We start from the raw sequence: 17931 nt of genomic DNA, 5'->3' as shown, positions 1-17931 counted from the left end.
GTGTTGATTAATCTGCTACTCTGCTGCTGATAACTGTTGATGACTGCTGACTCATATACCCTAGTAAATTACATAGTTCTTCCCACCTTTCTTCATTTGGAATTGTATATTTGACCAATTTTCTAAATGTTTCATCTACCTCAGTGTATTTTTGAAAGTTGGTTTAACCAAAAATAAATGATTTATCTCATGCTTGATGAATAAATCATAGTTGAGGCCTTCCATAAAAGCTTTACCTGTGATTTTAGCTTTAATCTTTGAAAATCTGGATTTATCCTTGCAATTGAATATAATTCCCTTTAATATTGTTTTAGATCAATCAATTTATCTCCAATTCCCTTTAATCCGGGCAGTCCTTTTTGATGTAACATAGAGAATTTTTTGTGAAACCTCTAGATACTTGATTCGAGGTTATGGCACTTGTTTTCTAGTTGCAACATCAAATTTTTCTTAGTGAGAATCCTTCTCACTTCCAAAATAGTCTCTATTCTATCCTCTATGTTATATTCTTCCAGTTCATCTTTGGTTTTGGAATTCAAAACCCTTATCAGTGTATTTTATTTTCCTGGTTTTAAACCCAATTCCTTCTTCACATCTGCTATTACTTCTTTGGCTCTCTGCACTAGTTCATCTTGCTCAAAGATGATCTCAATTGAAGGCCATATATCAGTGATGGCCTCATTTATTTCCATCCAGATACTTTCCTTAGCCTGTGTAATGGTGTTAGCTATGACAGATTGGTTTTCTAAGAATTCAATTCTTTGTGTAAGCCTATGTGTCTTTTGCAACTAAGCTAAATATACATTACCAATATTCAGTTTTTGTTCTTGTAAATTATTAAGCTGAGTTCTTAACTTCTCAACTTCCTACCCCTTAATTGATAAATCTTCCATTGCTTTTGCAAGGTATGTTGCTAAATTAGTTGATTGAGTTTCCACTATTGAAATGGTTGTTGATGTAGATGTTGTTGTTGTTGTTGTAGCTGTAACTAGGATTGCTGTCACTGGAACTGCTGAAAGAGCAACATTTTTCTCTTGGGTTCCCTGTTGTTGTTTTCCTTTAAAAACTTTTCAATCTCAGTTTCCATTTTTTCTATTTGTGCATTTTGTTCAATTATGATTTTGAACATGTTCTCTTTATCCTTTTCTAGCTGTCCTATTTCTTTAATCTGTGGATCTTCTATAGAAGGAAGCTTAAGTTGTTTTCTCAAAGAAACTATGTTTGCATTCTTTCTCCTGATTACCTCTTCTACTACATTGACATTGGTGGGAGCATATCCCAGATTTACCACTAAATCCTCTAAAGATTTGACCCTTATATGTTTAGCTAAGGAAGATATTTTTTCTATCTTCAACTGAGACTAAATATTTTCTAATGATGCTTGAAGCTTAGATACTATCATAGCTAAAATTGTGAGAGAAGAATATATCATCAGTCCAGATGTTCATGTAAATCAATCTGGTCAATAGGATGAATTAAATTTGCATCAAAATAAAACATTGATTTAGTGTAATCATCTGCACTTTTAGGATGAGTGATTTTGGGATACAGGAAGGCTATTTGCATCTTTCCCTTCTTAGTGTCGAAGGAAAAAAGTAGCATGTGTTGTGAATTTGATGTTTGTTTCTAGAATTATAAATAAGTGGAAGCTTTCAAAGCTTCATTCCTCTACTTAATTTCCTTGTAAAATTTAAATATGCTCTGTTCTTTCTGAGTCTGCTGCAATTCTCCTATCTAAGATGATGATACATCTAGACTGGCTAAAGACATAGGAGATCCTACAGTCATTCCTTCTATCCTAGGAGATGATGGCACAAACGGGCCTATCATGACAATTGGGTGTTGCTGTGTAGTATCTTCTTGCTGTGTTTCACTTGTATGATTTGTCTTCTGCCTCTTAGTGTATATTTTGAATTCTCTGGCTGAAATTTCTGTCACCATAGGGGACTTACTGTCCCTTGGCCTTTTGTCTTGCTTTTCTTCTGATATAGGAGTCTGTGATGCTGTAGATGATATAACCTGCTCTTCTTTCTCCTGAAGTGTATTCTCCTGCCATTCATCCTAGTTCATGTATTGTTCTATCTCAGGCCTAGGAGTGTGAGCATATGGGGTAGTTTTTTGCTCTACCCTTAATTTTGAAATCACTCCTAGGGGATCATATGACCAGGTGAAACTAAGTTTGAAATTCATATGTTTCAAAAGAGTTTCTGCTTCCTTCCCTGCTGATATAGAATTACAGATAAAAGGCCCTACTTGAGTTTTGATTTTAAATTGAGCCTTCTTCTTTTCTGCTACAAAATGAAGTTGATCCATGTTGATCATTTTTCTGATATATTCCAATGCAAAAATTCAGATAGGGACAAACTTAGGTAATCTATATGGAGGTAGTTCACATCCATAGATCCTAATCTCTATATAATTTTGGTATAAATACCAATCTCCTGTTCTAGTTTGTTCACTGAGATGTATGATTTTTCTGATCTCTAGCCCAATCCTTGGTTCTACATCACTGTTTAATAAGCAAGAAACAACATATAAAAAACTGATCCACAAAGTCATTGAATGTGAATTCAGTGGTGTTCTTCCTTACCAAGGAAGTCCAGTGGATTACTGATTGTGGATTTTCTTGGCTGTCCATCTTCTGTAAGGGAAAATAAAACCTCCCTGACTAATAAAACAAGAACAAATATACTAAAACATAAGCATATTTGAACACTCCTTCTGTAGAGAACTTCATGAATTGATTATGCTAAGTATTCACTGTAATTGAAGATAAGAGATGGCTTTTCATTTACTGAGAAAACTGACAAGAAACCTATAAAAACCTCATCGACCCACTGATCAGAATAATAACCTAACAGACATGAGACAATGGATATTATCTGCTTGGTCATTTCTGGAAACATAGATGATTGATATGGTGGGTTGGTTTTAGGCAATTGAACATTTTCTAGTAGAAAGGTTTCAAAAATCTTGGCTCTTTGGGGAAAGTCAAGATTTTTATAGATATCCATGAGGGATTTAGAAGAAAATGGATGCGAGGGTTCAGGGTTTTGAATCTGTAACATTTGATTAATTGATTCAGCAGTAATTATAAAAAGAACTTCATTATTTTGGGAAACCACTGCTCTTTGACTGGGAACATACCTAACATGACACCATGAAATGAAATTAGGGAAATGATGGGTTTGTGGAATGATAAACTGAGGTAAAGATGAGTGCCAGAGGTTTAATTCATCACTTAGGTCTAAAAAACTATGTTTTAACCAATTGTGGAGTTCATAAAGATTGAACTCACAATTGATTTCAGAAACTTTATAAAGCTAGTCAATTAATGGCTGATGGTCCAAGTCGATAGTGGGAGGAAACATGGGGTTTTCTAAAGCTTTTGATTTCTTCTTGATAGACATGTCTGAAAGAAAAGGACTAAGAATAACTATAATTACCCGTAGGAAACTATTCCCTTATTGACTGATAGCTGGAATGGTCTCTTAAATTCCACTTGTCACTTTGGCGGGTTCGGCTTGGTCATTGGTAGCGATGGTTCGGTTTATGACTTGGCGGAGCAGGGAGAAAATATCAACAATCGATAATTTTAAACGAAACATAAAAATGTTTTTATGTTGGTTACATGATTTATCCATTAAACGGGCGTGGGGGCATTAATGTATAACGAGTAATCTTATAACGGGAATATGGTTGGTGAATGGAGAGTTGACAGTTGGCAGAAACAAAGGTTTATTTAAAATAGGTGGGAGCGGTGTAACGGGTGTATGGACGGGAGAGAGCGGGTTTCAGAGGGGGTAGAAGGTGGTTTGTGGTTTTGGAGTGAGGGGGTGCAGAGTGAATGTGAGAGGGGCACGTGGTGGAGGCAGTATGAGGGTTGACCGCTTTTCGCACCCCCCTGTTCATTAAACTTCGAATGGGCTTGGGGGGTGTGGAGCGGTCTACGAGCCATTCATCTTTCACACCGCAGATCATATCCGTTAGAGTTTTATTGCATTTCACAGAAAACGACAAAGAGTCTTGTCATGGGTTTATTACAAAATAAACTTTTTTTGTTTTAATTTAATCACGTTTAAGCTTTTAACTAAACCTGATTAATTTATTGAAAAAGAGACGCATTAACAAGCACCCTACATTTTGGGATTTTCTTCATATTTTCTATTTTTGTCTATATTTTTCTTTTTGTCATCATTTCTTATATATATATATATATATATATATATATATATATATATATATATATATATATATATATATATATATAGATATATAGATATAGATATTTATAAAAACATCTAACCTATCAAAACAATCTATATTACAACACCAGGCATCCATAGTTGCATAATTATATCATGAATCTATCAGAGTGTCCAAGGATCCAAGCGTCCTTATAGTTTGTTGCTTCCATCATGCTCACAAAAATAGAGGATATTCTTATCCTTTACTTCTTGTACCTGTAGCATTCATTGACAAGTACACCCAAGCAAAATATACAATAATAAAAGCATTATGTCAATCTATCAATCTAAGGTTAACATGAGACTTAGAGGATGTTCTCCTAGGGTTTTCAAGTACCAACCCTAGACCAAGGGTTCCATATATAACTTATCAACCTTATCCATGCCTACTTGACATGAACCCTAGATTGTACACACACCCTAAAGACCAAGGGTTAGGGTTTCTTTGAGGGAACAAAGTTAGGATTTCCATATGACTAGGGTTTTACTTATAAGTTATGCTGTTGAAAGCTTTCAGATATCACTACCTATATCAATAAATTTAACAACAAACCCTAGTACTACAAACCCCACAATAGTTCATGTTGGACCCTTAATAAAATATACCATACATACCTCACGGTTACATACCTTTGTTGTAGTGGCCTGCAATTCTAGATGCGATGGATTCTTCATTGCTTTTCCTCAAGGTGTGCATCTTTCTTATCTTTTCCTGCTTCAAGAACTGTATAATATTTCTCTTCTACTTGTTTATCATTGATGCACAGATCTAGAGGACTGACAGTAGCGATATATCAATTACCCGGGAACCTCTAGAGGTTTTCAAAATGTTGACAATGACAAACTCATCTTTTACTATCAGTAATGAGAACCTTCCTTCAAGTCATAACATCGTGACCCTACTTACTCCCTCTGGACTGCTATCTCTTCAAAGTCAACAAACCTTTGCTTCTCAGCTGGCTACTTTGAACAGGTCACACTGGACTGACTGATATAGGTGTAATAATACTTCTAATGCCCAAGAATTTTTCTACAAAGAGTTGACTTATAATGACTGTCAACAATCCCAAAACTATCCTGCACTTATGGTGTCATTGTCACAAATATGTGACCTCACCTTCTATCTGTAGTTAGTCCTTTCAACGTGACAATTTCATTAATATACCTTCGGATTAGAGACCCTTGACTATTTCTTACAAGGCTACACTTAACAACGATTTCAAAAATATCACTACTGCAAATCCAAAACAGACGTACCCTTTCAATGTTACCACAGGTTGGCTCATTGTTTGCTTGGGCTATGTATATATATGTGCCCAAAAATCATCACTGCTATGCATAGACTTTTTGTCTTCTTATGCCATTGTCCAGGACTATGAGCAAGGTAATGAGCCTTCTCTTATATGCTTAGAAACACTTATGCTGCTTCTCTAGTTGTACAAGGGACTCTAAGATGATAGGCCAAATGTGACGTCCATTCAAAGTCTCCCTCATGCACAAAAACATAAAAGGAGTCTCGGCTCCTCTTCCTTGGTGACTGAGGCTCGCATTGAGTCCTTTTGAAAAGTGTTTATGCTCAGAACAAGAGGAGAACCAGGCTCCTTTTCTAGCCTTCATTTGCAAGCTAATTGTGCTAAGGATTTCAATGAAGAGTAGTTCGGACCTCATGCTTAGGTATAGAGAAGACCTTTATATATCTTGTACAGATGTAGTGTATAAGTTTCACTTGACAGTGAGACTGTGCTTTAGAACTTTGGTACTTTTGTCTTATGCCCAAAATATCCCTTCAACAAATTTGATCTTGGAAGTAATATATGCACAGGTGTAGAAATGATCTTGGTGCTTCTTCCAATGAAGAATTTATGCACAGGATTATATCACAGAATTGCGAACCTCTGATAGAGGACTTGAGTCCTTTATAGGGCTATATATATGACACATAATACCACAGAAACTTTAGAAATAATCCTTCAAAACTGTTAAACACACATGGGCAACAACAGAATCTGAAGGATAAAACATGAGAGTAATTTTATTAACAAATCATATACATTTATAGTACATGGTTTGACCATTGTGTTTCAAATCCCAAGGTCTTTTGGACTTCCTTTTGTCTATTCGGCTTCCACACTAACCCATTGAGGATTAGGTGTCCAAAATTCCCCCCCTTAATCCAAAGGGTTATGTATGAGTCCAAGAAGAGAGGTGTAATACAAAATGTGCAAAAATGCATGACAACACTAGGTTGAATGTGCTCTCTGAAATGCTGGTATAAAGGGCGATGGTTTAAGGATGACCACTAACACTAGAACGCTTATTGCAGTTCTCGGAACTCTTCCAATACTAGCAAGAAGTTGAAGTCTTCTACTAGAGGAAGTGATCCTATTGTTTTGAAGAGGGAAACCTTCAACCATGAAAGGGAGGTCTCAACCCACATAAAGGGAGAACTTCAACCTGAAAAGGGAAGTCCCAACCTGTGATGGTTTAAGGATGACCAACAACTCTGGAATGCTTAATGCAATTCCTAGAACTCTTCCAAAACTGGCAAGAAGCTGAAGTCTTCTGCTAAAGGAAGTGTCCCCAATTCTATTCCTGGAATTCTTCTGAAACTGGCAAGAAGCTGAAGTCTTCTGCTAGAGGAAGTGTCCCATATTACTAACTGAAGGCATGCTCAGGGGCATCTTTGTTTCTAGCTACAACTCTAAAACTGGTGTGCTAGGTGGTGGCTCAGGCTCACTTGATGTGGCTTTGAAGCTTGTAGATGACCATCATTTCCCCCCCTTTCAGATACAAGGTGAGATGATGGAGAAAACTCAACTGCAAGGCTGTTCAATACTCTTGAACAAGTTCTGACATGTGACTAAAATATCTTCTTAGCTGTTGATGCCCATTGCCAAGAAGCGATCCATCCAAGATGAATCTATGTTCTTGCAAGATGTTTGTTTCTGAAGCGTCTATTTGAAGAATGACTGGTTTTATGACAGTGCTTACATGGATGAAGATAAAAACAATGATCTTTCGAATGGCCAACTCGGTCACAGTGTTGGCATTTCACAATCTATTATTGTTGCTATTGCTGTGGAAGAGGGGCAGAATCTGGAATAGCTGGAGGTGAACTATCATGAAGAGTAGGTGAAGATGAACCGCCCTAAATAAATCCATCACTTTGAAATTGGATTGGCTTGGAGTGGTCTGGAATATGAAACGACAAGTCCTTGTCATATCCAAGACCAGTTCTGTGATTGTTGTGGACAAGTTCTTCCCAAGGTCTGATGATGGGCTTGGGAAGCGCAAGCTGAACTTCTGCATCTGCATGTAACCTTGCTGATTTATGGGAGTTTGTTTCAATCTTTTGAACAGAAACAGGTTCAGAATGACTCCTCTGTTTTAATTCTTCTTACTATAGTTGAGATTCGAGCTGCAAAAAATCAATTTTCTCTTGTGCATTTTGTAGACAGGCCTTAATGCCTGTGAGAGAAACTTTGTTGACTTTTAACGTATCATGAGTAGTATACAACATCATAGTTTTCAGGAACTCTAATACTTCGTTGATTCTCGCCATTTTCTCCAATCTTACACTTTAAACCAACTATGAACCAATATCACTACAAGGTATTCTAAAAATTTGTTCTCCCAGAAAACTACAACAATCAAGTGATATTATTCCTTGAGGAATGAACCAAAATCAAGATTTTAACTCTACAATTATTCTCCAAATCCACACAAAACGATGGTTGGTTGCATTCATATACAAGGAAAGTATATTGTGCATTCCCAAACAATGAGACTCAAATGCTACAACAAATGAAATACTTGTTTCTCCATTATGAATACTTAGAAATACATATCAGTAAGGATGCAAATTTTACACAGTCATCTATTCAAGAAATACAATGCACAAATTGAAAAGGAACCTGACTCAGCCACTTGTATAACAAATTCAACTTCTAGAGAGTCTGCTACAGCCCTAGGATTGCCTGTTATGCCAAGGGAATGACAGTAAACTTCATAAAATTGTCCACTATTAAGTCTGCACCAGAACTTGATAAATTTCATCCCACTGATTTGAAGGTTTAATAATAGCAATCAGCAGCCCATTCATCTAAGAATTATCTTCATGAAGAATTGTCCCCGCATTAAAGTTGAACTTGCCCCCCCCCACCTTTTTTTTAGGAGATAATCTAGGTGCAAGAGGAAGTAAGACCCTGCTATTTTTTTCATAGCCGCCAAATTTCCAACCCGAGGGGACTTTTCTGGAATTGCAGCTATGGAAACTTCTTTGGAATCACAAATTAAAGCTATTTCCTCCACCCATGTGCAAGTTGAGGATTTGAAAAACAGGCCTTTCACGCGGCCATCAATTCTTTTCAATCTTGCTAAAGCAGCAGAGGTTAGTTTGGAAAGTGTTTATGATATTGCTCTTAGAGGGCTTGATGAACTCTCAACAATTGAGATCCTTTTCTACATTGAAGAAGACTTTGTTCAATTCAGAAAGCCTACAGATAGACCGAGAGCTTCAGAATAGAGAATACAATACAAAACTAGAAAAATCTATTGCCACATTCTTGCATTTACTGTCTAGATATCCGCTTCTTGCACATTCTCTCAAGATGCTAGAGTACTTAATTCGGCGATACAAGATATATGCATACAATGTAGATGATGTGATACTGATGAAACAAGCTTATTTGTGCAACTGCGACTGCTGCTGCCTAATCCAAATAGCGAATCCCGTCTCCCGGCTGCCGAATCACACAGAGCCGAATCTGTCTGCAATCAAGCAGAGCTACAATACCCTTCTCTGCATAGAAAATAGTTCACTCCAAGAGATTTGTATCGATTTAGGGTTTTTGCATTGTTGAAGCTAGTCTGAAAATGCCTGGTCCAGACTTCAAAGCCGACAAAGAGTTCTGCAAAGACTTCTTGAAGAATTTTGTAGCGGAGAATGGAGTTACGAAGTACATGGATCTGCTGCAAGATGTTGCAAATAGGAAAATCCGTTCTGTTGATATTGAACTCGATGACATCAACAGCTACAAGGGGTTGGATGAGGAGTTCTTGGATAGAGTAAGAACAAATACTCGTTGGTACGTCGGCATTTTTGCGGAAGCAATAGATGAATTGTTGCCCGAACCCACTGAAGTTATTGCAAGGGACGATGATTATGATATTCTAATGAGACAGAGATTGGAAGAAGCGGGTGAAAATGCAGACAATGTAGACCCTTTTCAAAAGATGCCACCAGAGATCAAGCATTTCTTTGAAGTTCATATTAACGACTTTGCAAAACAGAAGGCTTTCACACTGAGGGAAGTGAAGGCCTGCCACATCGGACAACTTGTCAAAGTTGTTGGTATTGTTACTCGTTGTTCAGATGTCAAGCCATTGATGCAGGTCACTGTCTACACTTGTGAGGAATGCGGATTTGAAATATATCAAGAAGTCACATCTCGTAGTTTCATGCCACTTTTTGAATGCCCATCAAATCATTGTAGGACAAATAATGCAAAGGGCAACCTCATTCTGCAACTGAGAGCCTCGAAGTTCTTGAAGTTTCAAGAGGCTAAAATTCAGGAGCTGTCAGAGCATGTGCCCAAAGGGAATATAACTAGATCAATGACAGTACACATAAGAGGAGAACTTACGAGGAAGGTTGGGCTGGGTGACCTAGTGAAAATCTATGGAATATTTCTTCCTATTCCTTATACAGGATTTCGAGCGATGCGAGCAGGATTGGTGGACTTGGTAGCAATGTTCCATTGCTTTCTCTATTTGCAGCAAGCTCCATATGCTTCTTTCTGCTGTACAGTTTTGAACGCCTGGAGAATAGAAAGACAATCCAGTCTTCAATGCTAATTCCAATGTACCAACTGAGCTATGAAATGTTGTGGGCGTATGAATGAATGCAGCTTGAAGCTGGTCTGAAAATTCTTGGTCCACTTGCCATGGCAGATAGGAACGTTATATCAGGTTATACTAAGGTGCAGTGTCAGGTGAAGGATTAATAGCTGTCAAGATTCACTCTCAAGTAAATGTAACGTTTTTGCAAAAAGATTGTATGGAGAGAGACCAACTCAAAAATAGATGACAAAGCATCCAGAATGTTAGATCAACAAGATAGTGCAACGTTCAAATAGTGTAGCGTTCAACATGGTATGCACATAGTGCAAGAATTATGTTATTCACCAGTCAATAAGAGAAATCACAAAACTCAGTTCAAGATGCTCGCTCGCTCAAAAATGCTTTTCCAAATATGCATAGAGAGGCCACAAAACAAGTGGCTCAAATTTGATATTGAGTAGGTTAGGAAGGTACCCTCTCTGATACCATGTTAAACACACATGGGCAACAACAGAATCTGAAGGATAAAACATGAGAGTACAATTTTATTAACAAATCATATACATTTATAGTACATGGTTTGACTGTTGGGTTTTGTAGAGCTGTAACAAGGGTCTCTTTCACCTCTAGTTATGCCACATTAATAAGTCAATCCGGGAACGCTTTGTTATTGCAAAGAGTAACTCAATCCGAGGCTATTCGTCAGAGTAATGCTTAGTAGTACAGTGTTTAGAAAATACAAGAGTAACGGATGCTAAACTTATGACTAAATTTCTCTAAAAGAATAAAATCACACAAAGCAGCTTATCAGTCAAGGGTACGGAAGCAATAACCCATCCCTCTAGAAACTGATGGAAAGGAAATTAGAGCATGGACCATAGGTCTGTGAGCTAGGCAGCGATTGTTGAGGCTCACTACAGCCTTAGACCTTCTCTCACACCAAGACAACAAATTCAAGTAAATGGAACGACAGAACGTAAATGGAATAGCAAGCAGGAAATGGAACAACAAATCTGAAATGGAACAACAATGAATGGAACGGCAATCCAATAAACTAAATCTCGCGAGTCAGAACTAAACTTGCTCTATTGAACTAAACTCACATCCTGCAATCAAATAACAATTTTCTCCCTTAAAGCAACTTCAATGGATTATACTTTATGGAACAGTATTCACGAATGAATTATGGAACAACAATCATCAACCATATATACATAACACTCTTAATATAGCAATCTGACAATTAACGCGAATATGACTATGTTTCCAAATAGAATAACATTACTTCCAGATTCCAATAATTGAGATTTCAAATGAATCCAATACAGCAATGTTCAATATGAAGGCTCTGTAACAGAAACAATTGACTTAGATTGTTAACATGCAATCAACTCTGAAAAGATTCACTCATACAATACAGAGTCACTACATAAATCTCTTGAGAGAAACCATTAATGAATTAATCGTAACAGAGCATGGAATAGCATATGAAAAACATGTCAGATTACCAAACTATAAAGATAAACAAACCACACAGAAACCAAATTATAACGATACAAAAGCAAGTGTCCTTCGGAGCCGGGCCCTTAGCTTCCAACGGTACACCGCCTTAGGTTACTCCAGACACAAAGATGAAATAAACACCAAGTCTTTTGTATTAATGCATCAACAAATGTACAGCAAAACAAGTCTTAGTGAGAGTCGATGATCAAAGTTGAGTCTGAAATTCACAGTTACATATATGAACAAAAAGTCCTTTTGCTTAACGATGATGTCCCTTTTTATAAAAGTAACGACGGAGATATCTAGGTAGCAAAAATAAGCAAAACAGCGATCCCTCAGGATCAAGGATCCTGAGGGATTCGCCAAGCCATTAATCCTTTACTTTTCTTCCCCTGTTCTGCCGAATTGATAACCCTTCTTTATTTCCAGGGTCGTTCTGCTTCGATCTGTTCGATCTTGTTGGCATCCGGTTCCCTTCTAAAGGGGCAGCAGTTATTCCTCCTTTGTCTTTTCCTTTCGAATGGCAGCCCTTCGTTTCCACCCTTTCCTGCATGGAAAAATAACAATTATCAGCAATTAAACTTTCCATACTAATTCTCACACATTCTATTAAAATTCTTTATTTCTTTAAGTTCATTATGCAGAAAGGGTTACAATTGTTACTAAAAAGTCACTAAATTGTTCGTCAAAAACATACCTTTCCAGTGCTCCACACACCCCCCTGCTTACCCTGTTTCATGTCCTCATGAAAACATTATAATTGACATGCAAGGCGGTGAGAGAATAGGCTGGAGAGGGAACCTCGTGTGGAGGCCTACAACCGTGATGAGCAACTAGATCATCAAAGAACTGATTTGTTTGACCTTCAGGAATTTCATACAAGGCCTGATATCCGGGTGCAGGGTGCCAAATAATTGGACTACAAAATCGATACCCTAACCAGGATGGCCCTACTTGCAAGATACGTTCACCATAAAGGTTCAATCGGTTGGCAACTAGCTCAAAATTTTCATATCTGAACGGTTCCCTGAGCTGGATGTTTGCGTTCGAAGTCTGGTATCGGAATTTTGCAGCATCGATGGCAAGGTCTTTAATAGTCAGAAAATATTCCAGATTTTGTCGGATTAGGTCCTCGTGCATGGGTCCTAATGTCTCCATAACACCCGGGGTTCTCATAAGGTTCCTATGTGCTCTCCATAACAGTACTAGGTCTCTAGGCTCGGCTCTTACCCACAAGTCTAGGCTATTTTCCCGTCTCTGAAAAGTGTTATAAGCCCTGAGCCATTTTAGCTGATTAACCCCGAAGGAAACGAAGGCTTGCAATTGTATGTCCCCAACAAAAGGGCCAGGATTTAAATCAGTTTCCTGGTCCAGCACGAGGTTATGCAAGTAAAATTCACATAATAATCTTTGAACCTTAACTCCATAATGCTTGTAACAATCTATGAAATCATTAACAGTATTGATTTGTATAGGGGCACCTGCCCTGACAGCTTTTATCTTTAATCGTAAATATCGTTCAAGCAAAAATAAAGCATAGTTTTTAGCAGGGGCCCTACAGGCCAGAACGTCATTATACAAAGAACACACAGTGTCCATCTGCTTAACAACAATATCTAATCGACGAGTTACCTTTGCAACCTTTTCTTGCTCCTTCTGCCAACCTTCGAAGGCCTGGCTTTCGGACTGACTCATATCCCGAAGTTGCTGCTGCAATTCTTCATATTTCTCCCGGGGGACTGTTTGTTCCTTCAACTGTTCAGCTTCTTGCTGAGCTTGCTTCATCATTTTGTGCAAGGTTCTTGTTTTTGGATCCTTTTTCCATAGGGCCGTAGAGGCCGGGAGTTTTACCTGAACCTTTTTGTTATGCTGTTTGGAGTTCAGAACCCAGATCACCCCTGAGGGCAGTGCCTCTGTTTGGATCTCCTTATTCTCCTTTTCTTTCTTAACACAAATGAAAGGTTGTTGTGGTTCTTCTGTTAATGGGACGTCATCCTGTCCCTCTGCCCCAATTGGAACGGTAGTCTTTTCTTCATTATCAATTGGAACAACAGTTTGTTCCTCAGTGTCAATTGTAACAGCAGTTTGTTCCTCAGTGATAATTGGAACAGTAGTCTGTTCCTCAGTGACAATTGGAACAACATTTTGTTCCTCCGTGTCATTTGGAACAACAGTCTGTTCTTCGGCGACAATTGGAACAACAGTCTGTTCTTCAGCGACAATTGGAACAGCAGCAGGTCTTCCAGTCGGGTTTCGACCAACAGGGCGACTATAAGTCCTTCGTCTTCTTGTTCTACGGGATTTTGCTGCAGTGGTCCTCTTTCTTTTCCTTGTGGTCCTTTGTATCCTCAGACTGGCTTTCAAAATTCGAATTTGCTGTCAGAGCCGGGCTATAGTGTTGAGCAGCCTCTGCTGTTTAGTCCTTAATTTCTTGATTTCCCTTGCCTCAGCAGAGGGTTTACGACTGGCCCTTAAATCTGCTCCTACTCTATCTAGAGTTTCTTTGGTGCCTTGGGAACAGATTGTTCCCGGTTGGTGTCCCTTATTTCCTCCTCATGAACGGGCGGGTTTTCTTCTCCTTCCTTTTTTGCATGTGAATCCGCAGGTATGTCTTCCTCTGGAGGTCCATCGGGAGGACCTGCTGGGCTGGAGGGTTGGCCATATTCCCCCAAACTGGCCAGGATTGCGACCAATTCTTCTTCGCCCACAGGGTCTCGCAGCGGGCTGCTTTCTGGCTGTACTACTTCCTCCTCCCGATTGTCCGGCTTAGTGACTGCCTTGGAGTGTTCAGCTTCTGTTTCTGTTTCGGAGTGCACTTCTCTCTCCTCACCTCCTTCTCTGGTTTGCTCAGCCTCGCCCCCAGATTGTCCAGTATTTTCTTCAAAAGGTCCTCCTTCTGGTTCTGGAGGTTCGTCTATAATCTCAATTGGTTGGCTGGTTCTTTCTCGAATATTTTCCATCCTCCCACGTATTCGAGCTAGCCGGACTGATTTTCTTGGTTTCTCAGGTTGTTCAGGTGTACAAGCAACATGTTTTTCTGCTATCACTTCTCTGCGTTTTTCTAGTCGCTCCGGTGTACTTGAAGAATGCTTACGTTTTGGAGCAACACGTTTTCCTGCTGCCACTTCTCTGCGTTTTTCTGATCGTTCTGGTGTGCTGGAGGAAGTTTTAGGTTTTCGGGATGGTGCAGCCAATCTCCCCTCAATCAATGCAACGAGCTCCTCCCATCTGCTCTGCTGTTGAGTGAGACTATGGCACACTATCAATCGAATCAATCCATGGTGGCTAACCACTGCTTCTACGTGCTGTGCCGTTTTCAGGCTTCGAGCCGCATCATGCAATAGTGAATTTAAAAGTGCAGGCATATTTACAGAACATTTTTCTTTCAAAACAGCTAAGAGTTTAAGATGGCGTGGTCTTACCCCGTCCTTCCTTCCTTCGCAAGTAATGTAGCTCTGTACTATCCTTGCTAGTTTGGTCCAGGGTTCTCCTAACGTTGCTGGAAGAACTCCCTTCCCCTTCACTGTCAAGCTTTGGCCTTCATCCTGAAAAATCTCCATAATCTTCTGCAGTCTTTCTTTCCTCAGCGTCCATACAGGTCCGGTGGCTGGTAGTCCTGAGACTTCTGCAATTACATCGTCAGTGACCGCTATCTGCCTTTCTCTTACTATGGAGTAGTCCTCCTGCAAATTTTGCAGAAATTCCAACGCCATTGTCTCGTTTGATTCTTGTAGGCGACTGAAATAATTCAGCCATCTAGCCATTTCCAGGATCTCTCGGGTAGCAACAGAGACTGTCAATTCCTGAGGTTCGCTTCGGACTGCCTTTCCTCCCATGGTTCTACTAAGGTTTTTCAATGGAACAGCAACTACCTGTGCTGTTTTGAGATGCAGAGAAGGTGATCGTCGCGGAAAAAAACAGAGTATGCAACAAACATGGATTGTGGATGGCAACTTTGCGTAAAATAGAATTATCATACCGTTAAACCATGCCATACTTTCGTACACTATCTACCCCGAATGGTGTGCTGACACGTAACTCGTGGAGTAATGAGGTTACCTTCCCCCCCGCGATGTGATAGGCTGCTCCAGCCGTCAAATAGAGGAGCAGCAGCCATCGTGTAACCAGTCATAGAGGAACAACATATAAAATTACGCCATGTTTTAGATAGAGAACGAAATACCGAAATCGAGGCAAAAAGGTGGATCGTGTTTTATATAAGAGCCTACGTAATATGATGCGAGGCCAGGGGATGGGACGTCTGTCAATCGTACGAAATCCCCAGAGGTAATTGTCAGTGCCTTTGCCATGATTGGTAGTAATGAGTGTTCATGCGATATGTTCATCGGGAAATAAAATATGAATTATTCATAGGATAGAAGAGACAAAGAGGTATTAATATCATCCCCGTTGGTGTAACTATTATGACTTCGATACCATTAACAGAGCTCTGTTGCCGACAGGTGTTCATAACCTTGGCAGAGTTGTTTATTTCACCCCCGGAACCATGATCCTTTATGTGTATAAAAAGTATTTTGTCAAAACGCAGGCTATTATGCTGGCTTGGTAACCAGTTAGCCATAATGCCATTCACAAGGAAGGTGCGAAACATGGGCAGGCCGGCTCGTGATGAGACCCCCTGTTCCAAGGTCTGTGTACCTTTTGGACCATATCCCTGGTGTGGTGGCCATACTGGGAATGCCACTTCGCTTCCAACCTGATGATCATGGTAGGCTGGCTCTTGATGAGACCCCCTATCCTGCATTTGACAATTAATAATCCATATTCATCATCATTTTTCTTTTCTTTTGCAAAGCACTTTTTCTTATTTATTTACACATAAGGGTGGTTCAACACTCCTTAAGAGTGGGAATGGTGGAAGAAGTCTTATCATCCCAACAGGAAGATATAAATCCTCTGTTCTTATTCCTGTGTAATAATCAGAGAAATTTTTTAGGGAAATCGCCATGATAAAGATAACCAACCAAAACAATGGGAATAAGTCAATGACAACGGAGATGAGAAATAAGTATGTCCCTCCTCTTGTCCTCTTATCAATACTAGGCTCTATAAAGATAGCGATCTTATGATCTGCTGACTTCGGCATGTTGTAATTGACATTCATTGCATAAGTGTATAGCTATTTCTTAAAGACTGGAGAGATCATGGGCGAAAAGCATCCTCAATATGAATCATCACAGAGAGAAAAGACATGGCTATGGTATTCCTTTTGAAAGAGAAGAATCCATGCAAACAAATAGTTGGGATGTCGTTCTTTGAGAAGGAACAGCCGAATATCATGAGTGTTGTCTCCTTTGAAAAAGGAACAACAAAAACCCAAAAATGTTGTTCCTTTTGAAAAGGAACAACAAAACTCACAACTGCTGTTCCTTTTGAAAAGGAACAACAAAAATACAAAAACAAGCAACTACTGTTCCTTTTGAAAAGGAACAGCAAAAACCCAAAAATGTTGTTCCTTTTGAAAAGGAACAACAAAAATACGAAAACAAGCAACTGCTATTCCTTTTGGAAAAGGAACAGCAAAAACTCACAAATGTTGTTCCTTTTTGAAAAGGAATAGCAAAAACCCAAAAATGTTGTTCCTTTTGAAAAGGAACAGCAAAACTCACAACTGTTGTTCCTTTTGAAAAGGAACATCAAAAATACGAAAACAAGCAACTACCGTTCCTTTTGGAAAAGGAACAGCAAGAACTCACAAATGTTGTTCCTTTTGAAAAGGAACAGCAAAAACCCAAAAATGTTGTTCCTTTTGAAAAGGAACAGCAAAAATACGAAAACAAGCAACTGTTGTTCCTTTTGGAAAAGGAACAACAAAAACTCACAAATGTTGTTCCTTTTTTAAAAGGAACAGCAAAAACCCAAAAATGTTGTTCCTTTTGAAAAGGAACAGCAAAATTCACAACTGTTGTTCCTTTTGAAAAGGAACAGCAAAAATACGAAAACAAGAAAATGTTGTTCCTTTTGGAAAAGGAACAGCAAAAATTCTCAACTGCTATTCCTTTTGAAAAGGAACAACAAAACCCCAAAAATGTTGTTTCTTTTGAAAAGGAACAGCAAAAACTCACACCTGTTGTTCCTTTTGAAGAAGGGACAACAAAGACACGCTGACTGTAAAAAGCAAACTTAAGAAAGAAAGATCAAAGAAATATTAAGCAAACGTATATACAAGAACTTATGTACAAGTCAAAAAAATGCGTTCCTTACTGAATTATAGGTGAGGAAGATTTTACTTCCTCTCCTAAAATTTCCATGTTAGTGTCTTGATGTAGCTGCTGACAGAAGGATTCCAGAGTGAGTGGCTTGCGATAGAGACGAACTC

General features: G+C 38.9%; 1 pseudogene; it reads left to right on the top strand.

The window, feature by feature from the left end:
- The first annotated feature begins 9122 nt into the window (after positions 1-9122).
- Positions 9123-10103, top strand: LOC149210437 (DNA replication licensing factor MCM7 pseudogene; annotated as a pseudogene).
- The last annotated feature ends 7828 nt before the right edge of the window (positions 10104-17931 follow it).

This window comes from Pinus tabuliformis, chromosome 1_2 (genome assembly GCF_031772625.1).
Source record: "Pinus tabuliformis cultivar Carrire ecotype Pingquan chromosome 1_2, CPIR1, whole genome shotgun sequence".
Taxonomy (NCBI): domain Eukaryota; kingdom Viridiplantae; phylum Streptophyta; class Pinopsida; order Pinales; family Pinaceae; genus Pinus; species Pinus tabuliformis.
Note: the sequence above shows the minus strand (reverse complement) of the source record. Positions and strands in the feature narration are given on the sequence as shown.